Source organism: Arachis hypogaea, chromosome 10, assembly GCF_003086295.3.
Source record: "Arachis hypogaea cultivar Tifrunner chromosome 10, arahy.Tifrunner.gnm2.J5K5, whole genome shotgun sequence".
NCBI lineage: Eukaryota > Viridiplantae > Streptophyta > Magnoliopsida > Fabales > Fabaceae > Arachis > Arachis hypogaea.
The window spans coordinates 57211654-57230179 of record NC_092045.1 but is presented as its reverse complement, the minus strand read 5'-3'; the positions used below and the strand labels follow the sequence as shown (position 1 = coordinate 57230179).

The 18526-nt window shown below is 39.1% G+C and overlaps 1 non-coding gene across 1 annotated transcript; it reads left to right on the top strand.

The window, feature by feature from the left end:
* Positions 1 to 269: 269 nt before the first annotated feature.
* Positions 270 to 373, top strand: LOC112718699 (small nucleolar RNA R71). The gene has a single exon (XR_003161027.1). It is a non-coding gene; the product is annotated as a small nucleolar RNA R71 (small nucleolar RNA).
* The last annotated feature ends 18153 nt before the right edge of the window (positions 374 to 18526 follow it).

Sequence of the window (18526 nt, the reverse complement as noted above, 5' to 3'; positions counted from 1 at the left end):
CCTGTTGAGTCAACATTTTGTTCTGGGCCAATATGGCATTCAGAGCATCAATTTCAAGAACTCCTTTCTTCTGAGGTATCCTACTATTCACGGAATTCCTCTCAGAGGTATACATGAACTGGTTGTTTGCAACCATGTCAATGAGTTCTTGTGCCTCTTCAGGCGTTTTCTTCAGGTGAATAGATCCACCTGCAGAATGGTCCAGTGACATTTTCGAAAATTCAGAGAGACCATAATAGAATATATCTAACATGGTCCATTCTGAAAACATGTCAGAAGGACATCTTTTGGTCAACTGTTTGTATCTTTCCCAAGCTTCATAGAGGGATTCACCATCTTTTTGTTTGAAGGTTTGAACATCCACTCTCAGCTTGCTCAGCTTTTGAGGAGGAAAGAATTTATCCAAGAAGGCAGTGACCAGCTTATCCCAGGAGTCCAGGCTATCCTTAGGTTGTGAATCCAACCATATTCTAGCTCTGTCTCTTACAGGAAAAGGGAAAAGCATGAGTCTGTAGACTTCAGGATTAACTCCATTCGTCTTTACAGTCTCACAGATCTGCAAGAACTCAGTTAAGAACTGATAAGGATCTTCAGATGGAAGTCCATAAAACTTGCAGTTTTGTTGCATTAAAGCAACTAGTTGAGGCTTAAGCTCAAAGTTATTGGCTCCAATGGCAGGAATGGAGATGCTTCTTCCATCAAACTTGGACGTTGGCTTTGTGAAGTCACCAAGCATTCTCCTTGCATTATTATTATTATTATTTTCGGCTGCCATGTCCTTCTCTTGTTCGAAAATCTCTGAAAGGTTGTTTCTGGATTGTTGTAATTTAGCTTCTCTTAATTTTCTCTTCAGAGTCCTTTCAGGTTCTGGATCAATTTTAACAAGAGTGCCTTTTTCCCTGTTCCTGCTCATAAGAAAGAGAAGAAAACAAGAAAAGAAAGAGGAATCCTCTATGTCACAGTATAGAGATTCCTTTATGTTAGTAGAAGAAGAAGGGGTATAAGAAAGAAGAAGGATGGATTCGGATTTTTGGATGAAGAGAGGTGAAGAGAAGTGTTAGTAAATGAATAATTAAATAGAAGAAGAGAAGAGGAGAGAAATTCGAAAATAATTTTAAAAAGGGGTTAGTGATTTTCGAAAATTAGAGATAAATGTAATTGAAATTAAAATTTGAAACAATTAATTAATTAAAAAGAATCTTTGAAAAGAGAGAGATATTTTTCGAAAATAGAAGAGGGAAAAGTAGTTAGGTGGTTTTGAAAAAGATAAGAAACAAACAAAAAGTTAGTTAGTTGATTGAAAAAGATTTGAAATCAAATTTTGAAAAAGATAAGAAGATAAGAAGTTAGATAAGATATTTTGAAATCAAATTTTGAAAAAAGATAAAATTTTTTGAAAAAGATAAGATAAAAGATAAAAGATTTAATTTTTAAAATTGACTTAACTAACAAGAAACTACAAGATAAGATTCTAGAACTTAAAGATTGAACCTTTCTTAACAAGAAAGTAACAAACTTCAAACTTTTGAACCAATCACATTAATTGTTAGCTAATTTTCGAAAATTTGATATAAAGATAAGAAAAAGATTTTGAAAATATTTTGAAAAAGATTTTTGAAATTTTCGAAAATTATAGAAAAAATGAAAAAGATATGATTTTTGAAAAAGATTTTGAAAAGATAAGATTTTTAAAATTGAAATTTTGACTTGACTTGTAAGAAACAACTAATTTTTTAAAAATTTTTGACCAAGTCAACCCAAAATTTCGAAATTTTGGAGGGAAATAAGGAAAAGATATTTTTTTGATTTTTGAATATTTTAATGAAAAACACAAAAATGACCCAAAACATGAAAATTTTGGATCAAGACACAAGATGCATGCAAGAATGCTATGAATGTCAAGATGAACACCAAGAACACTTTGAAGATCATGATGAACATCAAGAACATTATTTTGAAAAATTTTTGATGCAAAGAAAACATGCAAGACACCAAACTTAGAAATCTTTAATGCATGGAAAATATGAATGCAAAAGTGCACAAGAAAAACAAGGAAAGACACAAAATAAGAAAACATCAAGATCAAACAAGAGGACTTATCAAGAACAACTTGAAGATCATGAAGAACACTATAAATGCATGAGATTTTCGAAAAAATGCAAGAAAAATTTTAAAAGCATGCAATTGACACCAAACTTAAAAATTAACACAAGATTCAAACAAGAAACACAAAATATTTTTGATTTTTATGATTTTCTAATTTTTTTTGTATTTTTATTAATTATTTTCGAAAATATTTTTGGAGAAAACGAAAAAGAAAAGAAAAATTTTGAAAAAGATTTTTGAAAAGAAAAGTACCTAATCTGAGCAACAAGATGAACCGTCAGTTGTCCATACTCGAACAATCCCCGGCAACGGCGCCAAAAACTTGGTGGACAAAATTGTGATCACATACTCTTTGTATTTGTATGAAATTTAATAATTGGCTCTATTTGAAGTCACAACTCCGTTCAACTAACCAGCAAGTGCACTGGGTCGTCCAAGTAATAAACCTTACGTGAGTAAGGGTCGATCCCACAGAGATTGTTGGTATGAAGCAAGCTATGGTCACCTTGTAAATCTCAGTTAGGCAGATTAAAATAGTTTATGGGTTTAGAAAATAAAAATAAGAAAATAGAAATAATAAACGGATAGAAGACTTATGTAGATTCATTGGTGAGAATTTCAGATAAGCGAATGGAGATGCTGTATGGCTCAAGGACGCCTGCTCTCCTACTGCTTCTATTCAATCCTTCTTACTCCTTTCCATGGCAAGCTTTGTATAGGGGTTCACCATCAGCTGTGGCTACTTTCAATCCTCTCGGGAAAATGATCCTATGCGGTTGTCAGTCGCACGGTTAATCGTCTGGAGGCATCACCCATGGTTGATGGCTACATCCCATCCTCGCAGTGAAAACTAATGCTCACGCACTCTGTCACAGTACGGCTAATCACCGGTTGGTTCCCGCTCCTACTGGAATAGAATCCCTTGATTCTTTTGCGTCTGTCACTAACGCCCAGCAGGTTACAAGTTTGAAGCACGTCACAGTCATTCATTACCGGAATCCTACTCGGAATACCACAGACAAGGTTAGACTTTCTGGATTCCCAGGATCCTACTCGGAATACCACAGACAAGGTGAGACATTCCGGATCCTCATAAATGCCGCCACCTATCTAGCTTATACCACGAGGATTCTGTTGGGGAATCTAAGAGATACACCTTCAAGCTCGGTTGCATGTAGAACGGAAGTGGTTGTCAATCACGCGCGTTCATAAGTGAGAATGATAATGAGGGTTACTTATCATCACATTCATCATGTTCTTGGGTACGAATGAATATCTTGGAATAAGAATAAGAGAGATTCGAATAAAAGAAAATAGAACTTCATTAATACTTGAGGTACAGCAGAGCTCCACACGCTTAATCTATAGTGTGCAGAAACTCCACCGTTGAAAATACATAAGCAAAGGATTCAGGCATGGCCGAATGGCCAGCCCTCTCCATGATCAAGTGACCGAATGATAAAAGACTTAAAGTGGTCAAAAGATGGTCAAAAGACGTCTAATACAATAGATAAATGTTCTATATATACTTAGACTAGCTCCTAGGGTTTACATGAGTAAGTAATTGATGCATAAATCCACTTCCGGGGCCCACTTGGTGTATGCTTGGGCTGAGCTTGATTAATCCACGAGCTGAGGCATTTCCTGGAGTTGAACTCCGAGTTATGACGTGTTTTGGGCGTTCAACTCCAGATCATGACGTTTTTCTGGCGTTTAACTCCAGACAGCAGCATGAACTTGGCGTTCAACGCCAAGTTACGTCGTCAATCTTCGAATAAAGTATGGACTATTATATATTGCTGGAAAGCCCTGGATGTCTACTTTCCAACGCCGTTGAGAGCGCGCCAATTGGAGTTCTGTAGCTCCAGAAAATCCATTTTGAGTGCAGGGAGGTCAGATTCCAACAGCATCAGCAGTCCTTTTGTCAGCCTTCTTCAGAGTTTTGCTCAAATCCCTCAATTTCAGTCAGAATTTACCTGAAATCACAGAAAATCACACAAACTCATAGTAAAGTCCAGAAATGTGAATTTAACATAAAAACTAATGAAAACATCCCTAAAAGTAGCTCAAACTCACTAAAAACTATATAAAAACAATGCCAAAAAGCGTATAAATTATCCGCTCATCAGTTGCCTCCCAACAAGCGCTTCTTTATTGTCATTAGCTTGACATTGAACCCTTCTTTTATGGTGGTTGATAACTGTAGTGCCTCAGCTTGTCCCCTCTGACTGTGAGCTTCTTCTTTGTCCCTTGGTTCTCGATTTTCACATGGTCAAGAGAGAGTACTTGGTTAACAGTGTAATGATCCTTAGTTCCCAGCTGTTGATATATCAGTTGCACTTTGTCGCCTTTGGAGAATCCTTCAGTTGGGATTTTTTTTTCTTCCACCCTTTGTGAGCCCTCTTTTTGTTTTTCTTCCTTTTTCTTGTTATTCTTTCCTCCTTGACAGTGACTTGAGTTGTGACTTTTCCCTTCTTATTTATTATCCCAGCTTCTTTTGAATTCCTTCTCCTTCTTGTACCTGCTCATCCCTTTGTTCTACTGTGTTGATGGTTGTTTGCTCTGGAAAACATTCATTGATTACTTGGCTTCTTTCTTCAGAATTTTGTTGCTCTGGAAACACTTTCAGAGTAATGCTTTCCTCATGCATCCTGAGAGTTAGTTCTCCTTGCTCTACATCTATGATGGCTCTGGCAGTAGCTAGAAATGGCCTTCCCAAGATAATCGAATTGTTTCCTTCTTCTTCTGTTTCCAAGATTACAAAGTCCGCAGGATAGATGAACTTGTTAACCTTAACTAAAAGGTTTTCGATTACCCCTTTGGGATGTACTATTGACTGATCCACCAATTCTAATGACATTTGTATTGGTTTCACCTTCTCTATGCCAAGCTTTTTCACCAAAGAGGATGGAATCAGATTTATGCTTGCTCCTAAATCACACATCCCCTTGTCGATAAATAGACTTCCAATGGTACAAGGTAGGAAGAAACTCCCTGGATCTTCCAACTTGGGAGGGAGTCCTTTTCTGATGAGTGCACTGCATTCTTCAGTGAGAAGTACAGTCTCTTTCTCCAGCCAGCTTCTTTTCTTGTTGTTGAGTTCCTTCAAGAACTTGGCATATAAGGGCATCTGTTCCAATGCCTCAGCCAGGGGAATGTTGATTTCTAGCTTCTTGAAAGTTTCCAGGAATTTGCGGAAGTGTTGATCTTTGGTTTCTTTGTTGAACCTCTGTGGATATGGCAGTGGAGGGGTGAGGTTCTTCTCCTCTTTCTGTTGTCCTTGAATCGCTTCTTCTTCTTTCTTATGTGCATTGATGGGCTGGTTTTCTTCTCTTTTGGGGTTCTCTATGTTCTTGTTTGGCACCATATCTTGATCATTGGCTTCCTCTGCATTTGTTGGCTTTTTGCTGCTCTCCACTTGTTTCCTTGTAGTGTCATTGTTGCTCACCAATGTTCTCCCACTTCTTAACTGTATCGTCTTACACTCTTCCTTAGGATTTGGAATTGTGTCACTTGGCAGGGAACTTGATGGTCTCTCTGTTGCAAAGTGTTTAGAGAGCTGGCCTATTTGTCTTTCCATGTTCTTGATGGAGGCTTCTTGATTTTTGGCCGTCATTTCTTGATGTTTCCACAGCTTGTCTATCAAGGTTTCCAGGTTAGTGATTCTTTGAGATTCTGGAGATGCTTGTGGTTGGTTGTGAGATGTGGGTGGTTGATGACAGGTATTTTGGTTGATGAGTTGGTTATGGGTTGGATAATGGTTAGAGTTGGGGTAAGTGTTTTGTGGTTTTCTGAATGAATTTTGGTTGTTGTTCTGCTGGTTGTTCCTTGGGTTATTTTGGGTTGTGTTTCTTTGCCATGACTGTTGGTTATGGTTATGGTTATCTCCCCATCTAAGGTTGGGGTGGTTCTTCCAGGAAGGGTTGTAGGTCTCACCATACACTTCATTCTGTCCAGAATTTTGGTTATGCATGTATTGCACTTGCTCCTGTTGTTGCTCTTCTTGGCTTTCTTCATTCTGCACCCATACAATTGATGGTTGGCTTGTGTTCACAGCTGCTACTTGAAGGCTGTCAATTCTTTTGACCATTTGTTCAAACTGTTGTTGAATTTGTTGTTGCATCATCTTGTTTTGAGCCAAAATGGAGTCCACTCCTTCCAGTTCTAGTACCCCCTTTCTCTGTGATGGTTGGCGGGTTCTTTGATGAGCAAAGAAGTATTGATTGTTGGCTACCATGTCCATAAGATTCTGGGCTTCTTCAGCAGTTTTCATCAGTTGTAATGAACCTCCAGCAGAGTGATCTAATGCCTCTTGAGATTTCAACGTCAAGCCTTCATAGAAATTCTGCAGCACATCCCATTCATTGAACATTTCTGGGGGAAACTTTCTTATTAGAGCTTTGTATCTCTCCCATGCTTCATACAAGGATTCGGCATCTAATTGGTTGAATGTCTGCACCTCAGTTTTTAGCCTGATGATCCTTTGGGGTGGGTAGAATTTGGCTAAAAATTTAGTCACCAAATCATCCCAAATAGTGATACTTCCTTTGGGAAAAGTCTCAAGCCATTGTGCAGCATTATCCCTTAGTGAGAATGGGAATAACAAGAGCTTGTAAGTTTCAGGGTTCACGCCATTGGATTTGACAGTGTCACAAATCCTTAGGAAGGTAGATAAATGCTGATTAGGATCTTCCAATGGGCTGCCTCCGTAAGAACAATTGTTCTGGACAAGTGTAATGAGTTGTGGCTTTAGCTCAAAGTTGTTTGCATTGACATTGGGAGTGAGGATACTACTCCCACAGTGTCTTGGATTTGCAAATGTGTATGAGGCCAAAACTCTCCTCTGTGGCGGATTGTTGTTGTTGTTAGCTGCTCCCCCTGGTGGATTGGGATTAGATGAATCTCCTTCCATTTCGTGGTATTCTTCCTCAGATTCTTCCTCTCCAACGATGCCTTTCCCTCTTTCAGCTCTTCTTATTCTCCTGAGAGTCCTCTGATTAGCTTCAGATAGAATAGGAATAGCTCTCCCTGTACCTGACATACAAACAGGACAGGAGAAACACACAACCAGTGATACTTCACTCTATTGCTAGAATGAAGTTTTAGTTAGCTTAAGCAAAAATTCAAACAGTTAGTGGGTTAGTTAAAATAAAAAAATGCTTGATCTAAACTACCACCTCACTTAATCATTGTCAATCTATTTCAATCCCCGGCAACGGCGCCAAAAACTTGATGTGCGGAAAACAATCCGACACAAAACTCACCGGCAAGTGTACCGGGTCGCATCAAGTAATAATAACTCACATGAGTGAGGTCGATCCCACAGGGATTGAAGGATTGAGCAATTTTAGTTTAGTGGTTGAATTAGTCAAGCAAACAAGTGTTGATTGTGTGAATTTGTGTTGATAGAATATAAATTGCATAGAATGTAAAGGGGAGTGGGTGATTTGCAGGAAATTAAAGGGAATAAAAAGAAAAAGAGCTGAATCTTAAAGTGCAAGTAATGTAAATTCGGAAACTTAAAGTGCAAGAAATGTAAATGGCTTGAATTATAAAGGGAATCGGGAAGTGGATTTGCAGAATTTAGACAAGGAGAAGTAAATTGCAATAAACAGAAAAGTAGAAGAGATATTTAAAATGAAAATTCTAGATCTCAGGACCCAAGAGACTAGATAACCAAGTCTAGATCTCAATACCTTCCTAGATCAAAACCACAATTCAATTGCAAGAGAATTTAAAATCAAACAGAAGAAGAACTAAATTCAAATTTCAATATTTCAAGAGTGCAGTAAATCAAAACAGAAAGATGGATCTCAAGGTGAGATTGAGACAGAATTTCCTCAACTCTCAACACCCAAGACTCAAATAAAACTTTGCAGGAAAGTAAACAAGACAACCCAGAGGAAGAGAATTCAATTCTCCTCCCAGAAACTCTCTCAAATGTCAAGTAATCTCTCAAAAACTCCTCAGCAAAAATCCCAATTCAAAAAGCTCTCTTCAAAAATTAAATTCTAATCTATTTATACACTTTCTTCTAATGATCTTCAAGCCTTGAATTGGGCCTTGGCCTTGATGGAATTGGGTTGATAGTAGCCTCCGTTGATTGCTCTTGGTGTTGGGAAGAAATCCACTTGTGAACTGGGCCATGTAGCTTTCACGTTTGAGCCAACGTTTGAGGTCAAACGTTGACTCAAACGTTGCCGTGTGAACAATTATGCAGAGGCCCAAAATGCTGTCATTCACGTTTGGCTCAACGTTTGAGGTCAAACGTGAGCTCAAACGTGGATCTCCCCATGCCTTCTTTTTGGCCAACGTTTGGCCCAACGTTTGAGGTCAAACGTTGGCGCAAACGTGGCTCAATTAGCTCATCAATCAGGGGTGTTCTTCCATGCTCCTTTTTGCCAAAATGTAGCCAACGTTTGACCTCATGTTTGAGGTCAAACGTTGGCTCAAACGTCACTGCCCAGAAGCTCTATCTTTCTTCTTTTAGGCGCCAACGGTTTGCCTCAACGTTTGAGGTCAAATGTTGGTGCAAACGTTGCCTTCCAAGAGTGCCATTTTTCTTCTTTTTGGCGCCAACGTTTGCCTCAACGTTTGAGGTCAAACGTTGGCGCAAACGTTGCCTTCCAAGAGTTTCTTCTTCAGCCAACGTTTGCCTTAACGTTTGAGGTCAAACGTTGGCTCAAACGTTGGTTCTTCTCCAGGGCATTCTTCATCTTCTTGCAACCTCCTTCCAAGCTTTGTTTCACCTATCATCAACCAATCAAAAACATCAAAGCTATGCTTCAAATCATGAGATTGTTTCTCTTCCATAATATATGACAATTAAAGCACAAAAACTCATGAAAATGCATCAATTTATCCATGATTGATTGAATCAAAGGAAACATGAAGTTCAACCCAATTGGCTTACTTATGGCTTAAGATAGTGCAAAAACCTATTGAAAACAAAGAAAAGAGGCTAGTGAAACTGGGCTAAGATGACCTGTCATCACAACACCAAACTTAAAGCTTGCTTGTCTCCAAGCAAGAAAGGAATTATGCTCAAATGTTCTTTCAATAAAGATGGATTAAAGAGTAACTTGTAATGCCTGTGAGTGAAGTGATTAAGTGACAGTGGGGTGAACTCTAAATTGTATGCTCATGCAAGGGCTTCAGTGCTTACTAGTCCTTACATATTGGAAGTCTTAGGTCCTAGGACTTTCATCCAAATGATATCATGGAGATCTCTCTATAGGTAATCACCTTGAAGCAGCTTATGATTTTTGTGTTTTGGCCTCGACTCTAAGTATCCTGTCTCAAAGCGGCTCTTTAGATAAGCTTTCAATCAATACATCCGAAACCAGTTGGTTTTAAGGTATTAGGTGTTGAAGCACCCCTGAGGATTTACTTGCTCAAGCCTCTCTCTTTGACACAATTCGACCACAAGCATTTACTAGAATACTAACTCTTTGAGTTTTCTTCTTTCCTGCCTAGTAATTGATGCTCAGAGCCTTGGGCCATAAGGGAGTGCTTTTGCACTTGAGCCTAGCCTTGACTTCTAAGTGTTTTGTTTTCAAGCATTTGGCTCGATACATAAACACCACAAGCACTTAGCAAATAAATTGCCATTGGTACTCAGAGCCTTCAGCTTTCTCATTCTTTCCCTTTTTATTTTATCCAAAATATTTTTTTTCGCTTCTTGGATCAAAAGATGTCTGAAAATCTCCACAATACTTCTTTGAATTCTATTTCCTGCCTATGAGCTCCCATGCAGGTTTTCACAAACATGCAACCTCAATACACATTCTTACAACCAGAACCACCACTTCCCTTAATCTTCTGCTTACCTCACGAAAAATTTTTGATTCCTCAATCATTCTCTTCAAAGAAATGTTTTCTATTCATATTTTTTTTTCAAACCCTGGGTATAAGCAAAATTTTAAGTGTATGGTGCTATGATATACCAATCATCTTAGTTATTGACTACAAGGAAATTATACTAAACAGGGATACAATATCACTTTCAATTATAACAATTTTGAATATAAGACAGTCACTTAACAATACAACATGTTGTTGGAGTTCACTTGCTTCACTCCTTTTCAGCACCATTGTTGATCTTTGCATCCCTCTTTGTCTCTTTGGTTGATGGTGCTTAATCCTTCATTAGATTCAAGTGACTGCCTACAATAAACTTTGAAAGTTGCTTGTTCCCCAAGCACTTGAAAGATGGTCAGCAAGCATGAATTATTTGTGGGCTTTTGAACTTACTTTGGTGTAAGAACACCAAACTTAGTACCTTGCCAATAGTTCTCATGCATCAAATTGACCATATGTAGAACTCTTTTTCTTTGCTAAAGGCAATAAGACTAAAAACTAAAAAACAAACATTGGTTAAGTAGTTTCTCTGATTGCTTGGAGCTAGCAACCCTTTATGCAGAAGGTGAGAATGTGTTTTTAAATGAGATTTTTGGTGGAACACCAAACTTAGCATTCTTCATTCTCCCTTTGTTTTGGTGTGCAACACCAAACTTAGCTCCTTGCAATATAGATAAGACTACTTAGCCTTTTTATTAAATGGAAAGAGAACTACCTCAGGTTGGGTTGCCTCCCAACAAGCGCTTCTTTATTGTCATTAGCTTGACATTGAACCCTTCTTTTATGGTGGTTGATAACTGTAGTGCCTCAGCTTGTCCCCTCTGATTGTGAGCTTCTTCTTTGTCCCTTGGTGCTCGATTTTCACATGGTCAAGAGAGAGTACTTGGTTAACAGTGTAATGATCCTTAGTTCCCAGCTGTTGATATATCAGTTGCACTTTGTCGCCTTTGGAGAATCCTTCAGTTGGGATTTTTTTTTTCTTCCACCCTTTGTGAGCCCTCTTTTTGTTTTTCTTCCTTTTTCTTGTTAGTCTTTCCTCCTTGACAGTGACTTGAGTTGTGACTTTTCCCTTCTTATTTATTATCCCAGCTTCTTTTTGAATTCCTTCTCCTTCTTGCACCTGCTCATCCCTTTGTTCTACTGTGTTGATGGTTGTTTGCTCTAGAAAACATTCATTGATTACTTGGCTTCTTTCTTCAGAATTTTGTTGCTCTGGAAACACTTTCAGAGTAATGCTTTCCTCATGCATCCTGAGAGTTAGTTCTCCTTGCTCTACATCTATGATGGCTCTGGCAGTAGCTAGAAATGACCTTCCCAAGATAATCGAATTGTTTCCTTCTTCTTCTGTTTCCAAGATTACAAAGTCCGCAGGATAGATGAACTTGTTAACCTTAACTAAAAGGTTTTCGATTACCCCTTTGGGATGTACTATTGACTGATCCACCAATTCTAATGACATCTGTATTGGTTTCACCTTCTCTATGCCAAGCTTTTTCACCAAAGAGGATGGAATCAGATTTATGCTTGCTCCTAAATCACACACATCCCCTTGTCGATAAATAGACTTCCAATGGTACAAGGTAGGAAGAAACTCCCTGGATCTTCCAACTTGGGAGGGAGTCCTTTTCTGATGAGTGCACTGCATTCTTCAGTGAGAAGTACAGTCTCTTTCTCCAGCCAGCTTCTTTTCTTGTTGATGAGTTCCTTCAAGAACTTGGCATATAAGGGCATCTGTTCCAATGCCTCAGCCAGGGGAATGTTGATTTCCAGCTTCTTGAAAGTTTCCAGGAATTTGCGGAAGTGTTGATCTTTGGTTTCTTTGTTGAACCTCTGTGGATATGGCAGTGGAGGGGTGAGGTTCTTCTCCTCTTTCTGTTGTCCTTGAATCGCTTCTTCTTCTTTCTTATGTGCATTGATGGGCTGGTTTTCTTCTCCTTTGGGGTTCTCTATGTTCTTGTTTGGCACCATATCTTGATCATTGGCTTCCTCTGCAGTTGTTGGCTTTTTGCTGCTCTCCACTTGTTTCCTTGTAGTGTCATTGTTGCTCACCAATGTTCTCCCACTTCTTAACTGTATCGCCTTACACTCTTCCTTAGGATTTGGAATTGTGTCACTTGGCAGGGAACTTGATGGTCTCTCTGTTGCAAAGTGTTTAGAGAGCTGGCCTATTTGTCTTTCCATGTTCTTGATGGAGGCTTCTTGATTTTTGGCCGTCATTTCTTGATGTTTCCACAGCTTGTCTATCAAGGTTTCCAGGTTAGTGATTCTTTGAGATTCTGGAGATGCTTGTGGTTGGTTGTGAGATGTGGGTGGTTGATGACAGGTATTTTGGTTGATGGGTTGGTTATGGGTTGGATAATGGTTAGAGTTGGGGTAAGTGTTTTGTGGTTTTCTGAATGAATTTTGGTTGTTGTTCTGCTGGTTGTTCCTTGGGTTATTTTGGGTTGTGTTTCTTTGCCATGACTGTTGGTTATGGTTATGGTTATCTCCCCATCTAAGGTTGGGGTGGTTCTTCCAAGAAGGGTTGTAGGTCTCACCATACACTTCATTCTGTCCAGAATTTTGGTTATGCATGTATTGCACTTGCTCCTGTTGTTTCTTTTCTTGGCTTTCTTCATTCTGCACCCATACAGTTGATGGTTGGCTTGTGTTCACAGCTGCTACTTGAAGGCTGTCAATTCTTTTGGCCATTTGTTCAAACTGTTGTTGAATTTGTTGTTGCATCATCTTGTTTTGAGCCAAAATGGAGTCCACTCCTTCCAGTTCTAGTACCCCCTTTCTCTGTGATGGTTGGCGGGTTCTTTGATGAGCAAAGAAGTATTGATTGTTGGCCACCATGTCCACAAGATTCTGGGCTTCTTCAGCAGTTTTCATCAGTTGTAATGAACTTCCAGCAGAGTGATCTAATGCCTCTTGAGATTTCAACGTCAAGCCTTCATAGAAATTCTGCAGCACATCCCATTCATTGAACATTTCTGGGGGACACTTTCTTATTAGAGCTTTGTATCTCTCCCATGCTTCATACAAGGATTCGGCATCTAATTGGGTGAATGTCTGCACCTCAGTTTTCAACCTGACGATCCTTTGGGGTGGGTAGAATTTGGCTAAAAATTTAGTCACCAAATCATCCCAACTAGTGATACTTCCTTTGGGAAAAGTCTCAAGCCATTGTGCAGCCTTATCCCTTAGTGAGAATGGGAATAACAAGAGCTTGTAAGTTTCAGGGTTCACGCCATTGGATTTGACAGTGTCACAAATCCTTAGGAAGGTAGATAAATGCTGATTAGGATCTTCCAATGGGCTGCCTCCATAAGAACAATTGTTCTGGACAAGTGTAATGAGTTGTGGCTTTAGCTCAAAGTTGTTTGCATTGACATTGGGAGTGAGGATGCTACTCCCACAGTGTCTTGGATTTGCAAATGTGTATGAGGCCAAAACTCTCCTCTGTGGCGGATTGTTGTTGTTGTTAGCTGCTCCCCCTGGTGGATTGGGATTAGATGAATCTCCTTCCATTTCGTGGTATTCTTCCTCAGATTCTTCCTCTCCAATGATGCCTTTCCCTCTTTCAGCTCTTCTTATTCTCTCCTGAGAGTCCTCTGATCAGCTTCAGATAGAATAGGAATAGCTCTCCCTGTACCTGACATACAAACAGGACAGGAGAAACACACAACCAGTGATACTTCACTCTATTGCTAGAATGAAGTTTTAGTTAGCTTAAGCAAAAATTCAAACAGTTAGTGGGTTAGTTAAAATAAAAAAAATGCTTGATCTAAACTACCACCTTGACAAACCCCGTTTTGACGGTTTATCTTGTATTAATTTTAAGAGATTGTATGACCTTTTACCCACATTTATTCAATGAAATAGCATGGTTTTGTGATTGTCTCCTTATTTGTGCTTAGATGTGAAAACATGCTTTTCAACCCTTAATTTGATGGTTTTAATCTCCCTTTGATTCCACTAGATGCCTTGATATGTTTGTTAGTGATTTCAGATTGAAAATGCTAGGAATGGATCAAAGGAGTGAAGAGGGAAAGCATGCAAAGTGGAGAAATCATGAAAAGTCAAAGAAGTTGGACTCGCCCATGGACGCGCGCGCGCACCTGGCGCTTGCGCGCACCTGCGAATTACCCCATGGACGCGTACGCGTGCTGTGCGCGTACGCGTCACTGCTGGTTTATGATTTTTTAATGAATTCGCAACCAACGAATTCTGAAGGGTTGTGGGGCCCAATTGCAACCAACTTTGGCGCCAAAAATGCTATTTAAAGCCAAGGATTGAAGACCAAAGGGGAGAATCTCACATTCCAACTCATACACACACATTAGGATTAGTTTAGAAGTAGTTTCTAGAGAGAGAAGCTCTCACTTCTCTCTAGAATTAGGATTAGGATTAGGTTTAGTTCTTAGATTTAGATTTAGATTCATCTTCTTCTACTTCTCTCTTCTCAATTTCTTTGTAGTTATATTCATGCTTCTTCTATTCTTTTGTTGTAATTTCCTTTATGTTGTTCTTACATTTTGTTGTAGATCTAGTATTGCTCCTTCCATTTTCTTCCAATTCAATAAAAGGTAAATCATAATAATTGTGTTTCTTTTGATTTGTTGTTGTTAAATCCTTGCAATTGAGTAGTGTAGATTTACTTCTCTTGCAATTTTACTATGCTTTCCTTTTATGCCTTCCAAGTGTTTGATGAAATGCTTGGTTGGATTTTAGAGTAGGATTTTATACTCTTGGCTTGGAAAGGTAACTTAGGACCTCTTAAGTTACTAATGTCCAAGAGATTGATGATTGGGAGCCATTGACTCTAGTTCTCACTAATTGAATTAGTGGAGAGTTAGGACTTATGGACTAGGATTAATATAGCTCATTTGACTTTCCTTTACTACTAGTTAGAGGATGACTTAATGAGATTAATCCTTGCCAATTCTCATATTGTGGTTAGTGATTAGGATAGAGATCCTTGACCACCAACCCTTGCCAAGACCTTTTTAGGCCTTAGTTTACTTTCTTGCCATTTATCTTTCATGCTTCATATCAAAACCCCAAAATAACTCAACCAATAACAAGACACTTTATTGTAATTCCTAGGGAGAACGACCCGAGGTTTCAATACTTCGGTTTATAAATTTTAGGGGTTTGTTTTAGTGACAAACAACTTTTTGTATGAAAGGATTATTGCTTGGTTTAGAAACTATACTTTACAACGAGATTTCATTAGTGAAATTCTAAACCGTCAAAAATCCAATCGTCAAAATGGCGCCGTTGCCGGGGAATTGCAATGGTGTTATGTTATTGGTTATTGTATATATGTGAATATTGTGAATATTTTTGCTTTTTGCTTCTTTGTTAGTTTTTAGTTTGTTCTCTTTATTTGTTACTATTTTTGTTTTTGCCCTCTCTTGCTATCATGAATTCTCACTTTGGCTATGAGTGTAGTTACAATTATGTTGTAGGTGATGAGGACTATAATGGAGATGTGTATCAAGGATGGGACAATCAAAGGTGGGAAGAGCCATATGCTTATGATCAATCCTCATGGCAACAACCCCCACCAATGCACTATGATGAAGAGCCATTCTTTGATACATATCAATCAAATGGCTATGGTGAACACCCTTGTGACTTTCAAGAACCACCACCATATGCCTATGAGTCATATCCTCAACATGAACCTCAACCACACTCACAAGCCTATTTTCAACAAACACCTCCATATGACCATGATCCTTACCCACCATACCAACCTCCTTTTGAACCATATGAGCCATACATGGAACCACAATTCCAAGATTACTACTCCCAAGAACCACCTCAATACACACCACCACCTTACCAAGAAGAACCATCTTCCTATAATGAACCCTTTCTCCAAAATGATGAACCCTCCCATCCACCCCAATCTCTAATGGAGGAAACCCTCGGTGTTCTTCTTCAAGGACAAGAGGAGATGACAAGGGATGTGCAACAATTCATGACCACCTTGGATGAGGTGGTAAACCGGCTAGCATCCCAACTTTTGGACACTCAAGAAACTCCCATAGCTACATGTGGAGAATCTAAAGAGGAGCATAGCTTAAAGGAGAGATTGGAAACTTCGGTGGAAAAGGAGGAATGCTACTTTGTGTTAGAACAATTGGAGGAACCTATGACCATTGAAGAAAAGGAAGAAGTGGTTGAAGACTTAGGAGATGCGGAACTTCCATGGGAACCTAGAGTTATAGAAAACCCCCCCCAAGAAGATTGAAGTTGATGTTAAGGAGGAATGTGCACAACCTCCAAGGCATACCCCATATGAAGACTTGGAAGGAGTGAAGCAAGAATTGAGTTCCCTTGGTGATGAAGATCATGCATCCAATCTTCTTGGTGAAGAATCCTTTGAATTTGAAGAACCTTCTCCCAATGAATTTGAAAGTGATGTGGAGGTAGATTTCTCTCAACCTCCCATTTATGACTTGAGTGATGGAGAAGAGTTAGAAGAAGTTGATGAACAAAGGATTGAAAGTGAAGAAGTTTGTGAAAAGGTGGAGGCAATCAAGGAAGCAAACAAGGGAGTAGAGCTTGCAAGCACATTGGAGATACCTCTCCCCAAGCCACCACCATCCACTCTCTCATTCAAGTGGGTAAATTCCTTATACTCAAGCTTTATTATTCCCCTTGAATATGGTTTGCTTGAAACGGATGGTCAACTTCGATATATTTGTGGCTTTAAGAGTAAAAAGGAGATGGTTAGTGGTTGAAAGCATCATTCTAGGTTCACTATGGTCACATGTCCAAAGCTTGATAGCAAAGGTTGGTGTATAACTAGAGTACATGGGTCTAGAAGGATGTTTGGTCACGTTGTTGAGAATTCACCTTGCTCACCACCCACATGGATTAATGATAATCAACTTGGAGATGGGTGTGAAGACAAAATATGGGATCCGGGAACACATGAGGATCAACATTGGGAGCCCATGGTTTGTGAAGGACTCCATCAAAGCTTGGAGATATTAATCTTGAATGATGGAGCTTATTGGAAGTCCAAGCATTGGTGGAAGTTCCAAGATGAGTACAAGCACAAGCCACCTTGAGAGGAGCTCCCCATAAGTCCAACTTAAGGACAAGAAATAAAAGTGCTAGGTGGGAGACACCCCACCATGGTAAAATCTTTTCATTTTCTCTTTTGAATATATGGGTAGAATTAGTTTAATTTCATGTTTTGGTAGTTTGTTAAGTGCATTTGATAGTTTAGTATGTTAAATAAGGTTTTATGGTGTTTTGGTAGCTATTTGGAAGTTTGGAATGCTTGGATTGGTGTAAAAACATACCAAAAATTTTTGAAAAACAGAGCACCATCCTGAGCATTTTCGACCATCCACGCGAGCGCGCCATGCACGCGTACGCGTGGGTTGAGAAGTTCCACCTTCCATGCATTAACCTGAGAGTTAGGCCCGCACTGTGCGCGCGTTGTGCCTTTGGCACAACCCCACTTGCGCGTACGCGCACATGACGCGTACGCGCCACTCTCGAAATAAACCATCCGCGCGAGCGCGGCATGCACGCGTACGCGCGGATTTCCTTCCTTCACCACATTTCATTTCTTCTCCTCTTTCTATTTCTTTCCTTTTCCTTTCTTCTTCCCTCCTCCTACCCCTCATCCAACACTTCCAAACACCATTGATAACCATTTATTTTAGTTAGTTAATTAGTTAGATAGTTAGTTTGTTAGATAGCTTTAGTTTGGTTCTCATTTTATTTTCTCCATTTTCTTCATAAGTGTTGGATTATTGACTTTGTTTACTACACCTTGTTGCCTCTTATTGCCTAAATGCTAATTTAGCATTAATGTTTTTAGATAATCTTTGTTGGATCCTATGATTGAGGTTATATATTACTACTTGGTCTTGAGTTTTTCATGCTTATCTTTTGGAAAATACCAAGTGATGAGAATTGCCTTCGAACTTGTAACTCTTCTTGAATTACATGATTTGGCCACCATGTGATTTGAGCCTTATTTTGTGATTAGGCAACTTCTTGATGGATGATGTTGAGCATTTACCTTAATGCATTGTATTTCATGATTATATCCATCCATATGTTTGACTTGAATGCTTTCATGCTTCTTTAATGCTTGTTTTACCTTACAAGTTTACTTAAAGCATCTCAAGCATACTAGAATGAGTAAAGTGCATGCTTCTTTTGTGATATAACTTTTATGCTAATGTGTGTTCTAAACCGCGCAATTTAGAATTCACACACCTATTTGTCATTAATGTCACACTAATTCACTCACTCAATTCTAGTGATTTACCTCATTCCAACAAAGTATGCTTCCTTGATTTTGTATTGTCTCATCTTATGGTGTTATATTTTTGTTTTTCATGAACAATGCACCACAAGCAAACATGGAAGCAAGACCAAGAACACGTAGCAATCCGGAGAGTCGCCGTACCCCCTTGCTCATCTTTGAGTGCACCGAGGACGGTGCAAACTTTTAAGTGTGGGGAGGTCGTCCGACCGGTCGGCGATTTTGGGTGACAAGTTTCTAATTCCAACACTTTTGCATTCCATTCTAGGA